The sequence below is a fragment of the Micromys minutus genome (assembly GCF_963924665.1).
Source record: "Micromys minutus genome assembly, chromosome: 32".
Taxonomy (NCBI): domain Eukaryota; kingdom Metazoa; phylum Chordata; class Mammalia; order Rodentia; family Muridae; genus Micromys; species Micromys minutus.
In genome coordinates, this window is record NC_137967.1 from 26,775,987 (window position 1) to 26,785,127 (window position 9,141).

General features: G+C 42.2%; 1 pseudogene across 1 annotated transcript; it reads left to right on the forward strand.

Annotated features, from left to right (window-relative positions):
• Nucleotides 1-4,324: 4,324 nt before the first annotated feature.
• LOC308413881 (disks large-associated protein 4-like) lies at nucleotides 4,325-5,581 on the forward strand (annotated as a pseudogene). The gene has a single exon. The product of its transcript is annotated as a disks large-associated protein 4-like (transcript).
• The last annotated feature ends 3,560 nt before the right edge of the window (nucleotides 5,582-9,141 follow it).

A 9,141-nucleotide genomic window follows, 5' to 3' on the forward strand; every position in this document is an offset into this window, starting at 1 on the left:
TGTCCTGAGCAGCTGCACCAGTGGTACTCTGGAAAGTTCTTCAGAGAACCCAATCAGGACAAGCAGATCTGTTTGTTCAAGTAAGTCAAGGATGAAGCCTCAGAAATCAACACTGCCCCTCCCCATAAAGCTTTTTTTTTGGGGGGGGGAGGGGTGCTTCCCAATTCAATTGCTTGACCTTAGGGCAAGTACAAAACCCGTCAAGCCACTAACATACTATGTGACTATACAAATCACTCACCTCACTGAGCCACCTCCATTTCTTCAGCTGTGAAATGGGCATATGGTAACACATAACCCTACCTACCTCACAGGACTGTTGTGAGGATCAAACAAAATAATGTCTGTGAGAATAAATGATAAATGACCAAAAAAAGAGAAAGAAACACAAAATAACAAAGTAGGCCATTTTAAGATTGAATCTCAGGCTACTCTTTGAAGAATTTATGGCAGGTTCTGAAACAAAATCAAGAGCATGTAGTATAGGTAATGGAAACTATGTGGGGAACATCACTGTCTCTTACCTAAAATGTTGTGATGACAAAGTTCCTTGAAAATCCTTGCTTACTTTAAAAGTAAAGTGCTGTACTCTGCCTTCTTCAGTGAATCTTCTTATCCATTAATACAGAAAACAACAATGGACTGAACTAAGAAATTAAATGATACCAGCATGACCTATGCTAAGTAAAATACTCATATAACTTCCTCCTAGTGTCAAGAAAAGTTGGTTTGCTCAATTTGAGGCTTTTCCTGAAGCTCCAATGTATGAAGAAAGAATGTAGTTCCTCATATAAAACCAGGAATATGAATGGCGGAGCCAAGAATGGTATGAGGCAGGGGACTTACGGAGTTATGTTTTCTGACTCTGAAAATCAAATTCTGTCCAGCCTAAGGGATTGTGGTTATTGTGTGCTTAGTCTTTGTTACCATTGAGCCATTCTGTCCTTCCCTTGCACAAGACTGACTAGATTCCCATTTACTCTATCCTATCATACAATAGGATTGGCTGATACTGTCCCATTTTCACTTTCAGGAAAACCTCTGTATGGGATGCTGCACTTCTTAATAATCTAGCTTGGCATAAGACATAAATTATTTTCTATCTTCTTTATTCTAATTCCCTACACCTTTGTCCTTACAAGTCTTTCCAGGTTGCAGGAATATCCTGGAAGATATAGTTGAAAGAATGAAAAAGTCAGAGTCAGAGTATGAGGAAGAATGGAGTAAAAAAATAGTTGTAGCCCTGACACTATCACTCTGATTACCAACACACTGCCTCAGAAAATTTGGGCCATCAACAATTCATTGCGGCTGCTAGCAAGACCTCCCTTGAATGTCTGTTAATAGTCCATAACAGATGGTAAAGGGATGTCTCTTTACAAATGTGGATTTATTTATGAGTTGTCCTGGATCTAGTAAGTAACATTCCATCCATGCTCACACCAGGTTATTCTAGTTAAACTCAAGGTCCTACTCAAAGAAAAGAAATGTAAGAAGGACTGGTATATTTATCTCTGCAACTGCTTTCTAAATTATCACTGTAGACACTCTTAGTTGAGACAGAATCAGATCTAGCACCATAGGTCACAACTCAATACTCTCTGTATATGGCTCCCAAATACTGTTCCCTAGAATTCACATTCCGTACATTCTTATTCCCAGTCATATATGAAAAATTATTTCATGTTACCATTTTTGCTAAATAACCATTTATGATTACCTTTTTACAAGAACCAGAGTGAAATGGGGGGATGTCTGGCACTCAGGAAGGGCACTCATTACAGCTGGTTAGTAAGTAGCATATATCTTGAGTTTACCACTGATACATCCTGAAAACTAATTTTATGACTAGAATCATGGTACACACCATTTATTCATGGATAAAATTCTCACCTAATTTGTACTGAGATTCAGTCCCTGCCTAGTCAGTATCCATACCCCAGCTTATTAACAATAACAAATCCTGCATTCATCAGAAAGAAAAGCGAGACACTGTTAATGGAGATGCATTCAATATGTAACTTTTTCAACAAACAAACAAGCAAAACAATTACATAAGATTTAAATATAATCATAATTTGTTTTGGAATAAAATAACTAATTATAGTACATTTTTGAAATAATGATTAGTCACTAATCAATATGCAAAATGAGCAGCAACAGAACACAAAGAAATACATATCTGATGTATGAACACTCACATCAGATATCAGGCTCTCATTCAATCATAGTAAGACAGTAAGCAAGACATTTCTTTTTTCTAATGATTCTAAGTAATTTGTTCCAACAGGAATGGGCAATTTCTGAAAAAAAATAATGCTTCAAAGATATGAAATATAGAGCATGCTCCAGGACTTCAAAAATCTTAAAAAATCAATTAAAAATTCAAAATCTATTAAAATTATTGCAATAAAAACCAAGGAATAATGGTAAAAACTATTGAGTAATGGCAAAAATCATTGATTAATGGTGTGAAGGCAGACAACAGGGAATTTCAATAGAAAGACAATACTCTTCAGAGATTCAAAATAATTCTTATCAAAATTCTGGTGTCATTGTATTTGGAAATAGGAAAACTGACCAGAAAGAAAATAGAATGTAAAGGAATTACCAAAACCTTCAAAGGAAAGAAACTTAAAGGGAGACTTTTCTTGATTTTACAGTATGCTAAAATGAGAGTACTGAAATGTATATAATAGTGACATGAGCATATAAAGATACAAATGGAATACGGTAACAATGCTCACAAACAAAACTCAATAAAGTGTATTTTCCTACTACTAAATTCTTGCATAGTGACTCAGTAACATACACAATAAGACAGTTTGGGATTCTTTGTGGTAGAATACCCCACAGTCGCTTCTAGATAAACAATGTGGTTGGGACTCTTTATGGTAGAATACCTCACAGTCATTTCTAGATAAACAATGTGGTTGGGACTCTTTATGGTAGAATACCTCACAGTCATTTCTAGATAAAGAATATGGTAAGCCCTATCTCATTTCCCTTTTGCACAATTTTTTAACTGATAGATTTTATATCTTAGCTTATGGGTATAAATGTCTTGCAGCATGTATGTATATATGCCCCGTTTTTGTGCCCGATGTTTACTGAGGTTGGAAGAAGGCCTTAAATCTTTAGACCTAACATTATGTGTGGTTGTCAGCCACTATGTAGGTGCTGAGAACTGAGCCCATGTACTTGTAAGTAATACCAAGTTCTCTCAGCTTCTGTGGCATCTCTTCAGCTTCCTTCCCATTTCATTTCCATTGTCCCTTAATTCCTCACTACTATAAACTTCATTCCTCCAAAATATAATATCCATTTCTCTCTACTATCCTGGGCTTGGTTTTACTTCACAGGCTTGCAGGTTTAGCCTATTAGTGAGTCCAGCATACAAGAAAGATTCTTCAGAAAATTCCTGGATTTCTAACAGGGTACTGTACTCTATAGACAAAGATAAAACAAAATAGAGGATCCTACAAAAGATTCATCAACTGCTACGCAGTGTCGGAATACAGAAAATAGTGAGCATTTTTGGTTGGTATAACTTGAGTTCAACCATTTCTGATCACGTATCAGTCAAAACTCAAGGGTTGGCATGGAACTGAGTGATTGGCATGGCAATATTTTACACAACTGAGTTTCCAAATTTATCATGGAACAAAAAAAGTTGTAAGAGGCCTTACAACCGCCAATAGAACACGCATGGATAGAATAAAATATGTAATGTACTTTCCTCTGTGAGATGTGAAAGTCAATCAGAGCTCTGATACATGCAGAGTTTCTTCTAAAGTGGAGCAAGCAAGAGTGCAAGAAAACTATTCTCACACACAGAACCCAGAATGCGCACTTCTGCCACATCTGATCTTTCATAACATCTGCTCAGCAAAGTCTAGGCATTGCCATTCCTTTTGAGAAATATTCAAACCCACAAAACTGAATGCAATCAAATGCTAAAATTAAATCAGTGTTTGAGAAAGCTGTGTTGTGTACTGCTTTATTCCTAGCATTAGGGAAATGGGTGAATTAGTTCTGAGAAAAATAGGCAACAGAGTGATAAATTCAGTAAAACAAAGCAAAACTCAAAAAAAAAAAAAAAAAAAACAAAAAAAACAAAAAACACAAAACCACTTTGTCCACGCACATATTGGAAAACTACTTTCTTGGACCAAAACCCAATTAGAGAAAAAAAAAAAAAAAAAAAAAAAACGGAGCCTCGGGCCGGGCCGCGTGAGGGAGGAAGGTTCATCATGCCTAGTGGCATATAAGAAGACCCCACCACCGGTCCCTCCACGTACCACATCGAAACCGTTCATCTCAGTCACCGTCCAGAGCAGTACCGAGTCTGCTCAGGACACCTACCTGGACAGTCAAGACCACAAGAGTGAAGAGACAAGCCAGTCGGGCTTGAGCAACTCATCAGACAGCCTGGACAGCAGTACCCGGCCACCCAGTGTGACACGGGGTGGAATTACCCCAGGCCCTGAAGCTCCGGAGCCACCCCCTAAGCATGCAGCTCTGAAGAGTGAACAAGGGACACTGACGAGCTCTGAGTCCCACTCCGAGGCCATCCCCAAAAGTAAACTGTCATCAATAGGAATACAAGTTGACTGCATTCAGCCAGTGCCAAAAGAGGAGCCCAGTCCCGCTACCAAATTCTAGTCCATCGGGGTTCAGGTAGAGGACGACTGGCGAAGCAGCGCCCCCTCTCACAGCATGTCCTCCCGTCGGGACACTGACTCTGATACCCAGGATGCCAATGACTCCAGTTGTAAGTCATCTGAGAGGAGTCTCCCAGACTGTACCTCACACCCCAATTCCATCAGCATTGATGCTGGCCCCCGTCAAGCCCCCCAAGATTGCCCAGATCAAGCGCAACCTCTCCTATGGAGACAACAGCGACCCTGCCCTGGAGGCCTCTTCGCTGCCCCCACCCGACCCTTGGCTGGAGACTTCCTCCAGCTCCCCAGCAGAGCCAGCTCAGCCAGGGGCCTGCCGCAGGGATGGCTACTGGTTCCTGAAGCTCCTTCAGGCAGAAACGGAGAGGCTGGAAGGCTGGTGCTGCCAGATGGACAAGGAGACCAAAGAGAACAACTTCTCTGAAGAAGTCTTAGGGAAAGTTCTCAGTGCGGTGGGCAGTGCCCAGCTCCTCATGTCCCAGAAATTCCAGCAGTTTCGTGGCCTCTGTGAGCAGAACTTGAACCCTGATGCCAACCCCTGTCCGACAGCCCAGGACCTGGCAGGGTTCTGGGACCTGCTGCAGCTGTCCATCGAGGACATCAGCATGAAGTTCGATGATCTCTACCACCTCAAGGCCAACAGCTGGCAGCTGGTGGAGACCCCCGAGAAGAGGAAGGAAGAGAAGAAACCCCCCCCCCCCCAGTCCCGAAGAAGCCAGCCAAATCCAAGGCGGCAATGAGCCGCGACTAGGCCTCAGACTCGGGGGGACAAGCAGCGTCAGGAGGCCAGAAAGAGACTCCTGGCCGCCAAGCGAGCAGCGTCTGTGCGGCAGAACTCGGCCACAGAGAGCGCAGACAGCATCGAGATTTATGTCCCTGAGGCCCAGACCAGGCTCTAAGGCCTTGCAGGAGAAAGCACTCAATTTTAAATCATTAAAAACACAATGCAAATGGAACAGCGTTTCTCACCCTTTAGTATGGTCATTATCTCTAAGAGACCCTGAGCCAACTTTCCAATTGACACATACAAGGGCTCACAATGTGGCTTTTCTGGGTCCCTCCAAGCTTTAGGTTATAAAGACTTAAAAAAAAAAAAAAAAAAAAAAAAAAAAAACTCAAAAAACCCTGGGCTGCCACGGTGAACCACATGACGACTTGGGCAGCCGTGGCCTCCAGATCGCGGTCTTTTTACTTGCTGTTTGCTGAGAACTAGCTTGTTTACAAGATGAGAGTCCAAGGCAACCTTGGGTCCTGCCATGTCCCTCCCTTCCCTACATCCCACAGCTTTTCTGTTTCCCTGAAGAACTCACGGGGGTCACCATGGTGGCTTCTGGTTCACACCCTTTAGGGCTGAGGGCCCAGAGGACCGAGAGAAGGGCAGCGTACTCCTCCTCCCATCCTCCCCACTAAGTGCTCACACACAGCTGGCCCACCCTCCCTCCGCTGCCATCCGCCAGCCTGGGCAGTGTTAGGCTGGACTGGCCTCTGAGCAGATAGGAAAATATTGGTCCTTGGGGCACGTGGGGAAACCACGGTTACCATGCTCCAGCCTCTTCCTCAGCAAAAGAAAATTTAGGACTCCCAAGTGGCTTCCAAGGGGTTGTCTGTCCTTGGCCGCACCTCCGTCTAGTTCCCCCAGGGCAGGTGGTGGTGTCTGTACGTACGTGTACATATGCACATAGACCTTAGAGTGTGTATTTAATAAATGCCCATCTGCTCACCCAAAGCCCACCAGCGCCGCCACCACCACCGGCTCTCGGGGTACCTGCAGGAGGCGGGTGTGTGAATAGCATATATTTTTTACATGTACTATATCTAGGTGTGTGTACAAGTGTGTGTAAAAATATACCTTGTGTGTAAGCAGTCCCGTTTTTGGTTGTCCCCCTAACCCGTCAGCCCAGCCTCTTGAGTTTTTTATTCTGTTGTGATTTTCATCCCGATCCTCCCTCTCCTGTCCCCCACTCCCATTTCCAAGGTGTTCTGAGCCCTGAGCTGCAAAGGCCTGGGCCCACAGAGCAGGATGGGGAGGGCAGGGATGGGTCAGGCCGCCTGGAGGAGGCCGGACCCAGCAGACGGTTTGGCATATCAGTGGCTGTTCTATACTGTGCATATGATTCAAGGGCATTGGGGACATCCTCTTTGGCGCATGCTGCAGGGGTCCCCTGGGTGAAACAAAGGCCTGCTCTGGGGGCCTGTTCCAGCTTGGCCGCCCACTCTGTGACCTTGGGCAAGTCACTTGACATCTGTGTGCTTCTACTTCCTCCTCTGTAAAATGGGGACAGTCCCTGCCCCTCCCTACCTCACAGGCATGTTGTGAGAATAAATGAGGTAACGTGTAAAAAAAAAAAAAACCCAATTAGAGTCTATTTTTCTCACACATATGAGCGATCAGAATTATTTAAAAGATGCATTCCAATTTTGTTCTATCCATATTGCATCTTGTCACTGTAAAAGCAGCATGGCTGGATACGCTTTAACTGCATACATACTGTACCTTCCCACATTCTAGCGTGGAAAAATAATGCTTCATGAGTTTTTTAAACAAATTATTTACTTTTATGCATATGAGTATTTCAGATATACTAGAGGAGGTCATCAAATCCCCTTACTGATGGTTGTTGCTGGAAATTGAATTTAGAACCGGTTGAGGAGCAGTCACTGGTCTTAACCACTTAGCTATCTCTCTAGCTCCCAAATGAGTTCTTAATAAAGAAATTTCTGAGTGCTGTATTTACATGCTATTTCTCAGATAAAAAAAATAACAGTAAGTGAAAATTTGCTTAGTAAGTATTAATATGTTTAACCATTACTTTAGAGATCAGTAAAGTGTATTTTCAGATTTCATTAAATCTGCATTGGTTCCTCATGGGACTAATTTCTAAACAGCTCTTGGAGTACTAGCCCCAGAAATGAATTCTATTCTCTTCGCTATTCAAATTCTTGACTAGGCAAGTGGTAGAGCAGCGGAGTTAGAAAGTAGGGATGAATTTAAGTCCGAAGAGCTTTGTAATTGCTCCAAAAGCATGAGAACACTGTTTGCAAACAAGAGATAACGCAAACCCACCACTAGATCATTCTTCTATAATTACGCTGGAAATTATAAGCCTTATTTTATATGACCTAAAGTTTATGAACATGGGTAGATATACACAACAAAACTCTGCAAGCCCTTGTTCTCCTGCACAGCAGCGGAAACCCCAGTCAAAGCCATGGATAGGTTCCAACTTCGTGTCAACTGCACTGCACTTTCACCCACTGCACTACTAATAACATGGTAAGGTGAGAGCTACACAGCGTGCTGTACAGCTGAGGGAAGTTTTCCTGTCCTTAAAAAATGCATCCTCTATCTGGATCTAGCCCTCCCCAAGCACCTCTGCAAATGTTGAATTTTTCATGTCACCACAACCTACTTTTCATTTCCCCATCATTCTTCAGATCATGTGATTGCCCCATTCCCACGGATACCCATCTGTCCTATTCTGTCCAGGGTACCTTCGATTCAACTGCAGATGTCAGATTGACCTGGCCCTGCTTTCTACACCCCCCACATGTTGCTCCCACACCATCATATACCAGAAGTGTTTATAAATGAGTACAGAATGAAGAAAAGAAAAAATAATGAGGGATACAAGGTGAGATATCTCATTGTGCATAATTTTACAAATTTACCATAAGAAATCTGTGAATTAAATAGGACATTCATCTAATGTCATCAAGCAGCGGGACCTCAATCCATGGAACACCTAAAATTGATGCTTCAAGAGTCAAACTAGTTGCATTCTCCAGACTGCTGAATGCCATTACAGACTCCTAAGAATCTACAGTATTTGGTTCAGATTATTTAGCCCATATTGGCAACAATTGATATTGTCATATCATATGATCATTCCAACAAGAGCCTAAATTTACTCGATCGTACTAATCATAAATACTACCTTCAATACTGAAAACAAACTCTTCTCAAGTATTTAACCATTAGTTGAATATGACTATCCCCTTGTACTGAAATCCATAAAACACCTATACATTGTTGATTGTGTACTACATAGTAGTAAGCCTGAAAGAGTAACCACAAAGAACTTCTGTACTTTAATTAAATGTTTTCTCTCTAACATTGGTTTTTTTGGCATACAAGTTTGGAGGAACAATTTATGGGTTTAGCACGTGTTATATGAGAGATTTTTCCTGGCAAGACACAGGATTCATACTTCTCACTCAGCCAAAATGGGAATTCCTAACAGAACCAAGGACATGTGCCACTAAAACCCATCCTGTTAAAGCAATGGGCTTTATTGGGATTACTTACATAAATACAAGAATGGAGCCGCTTATAAGAACAAAAGGGACTAAAAGACAGTTGCATCATGAAACTCCAAGCCACCATGAAATACAGCTTATAAATACAGGACACCCAGAGCACACTACATAACTGTAGGCATTGCTATAGGCTAAAGGGCAT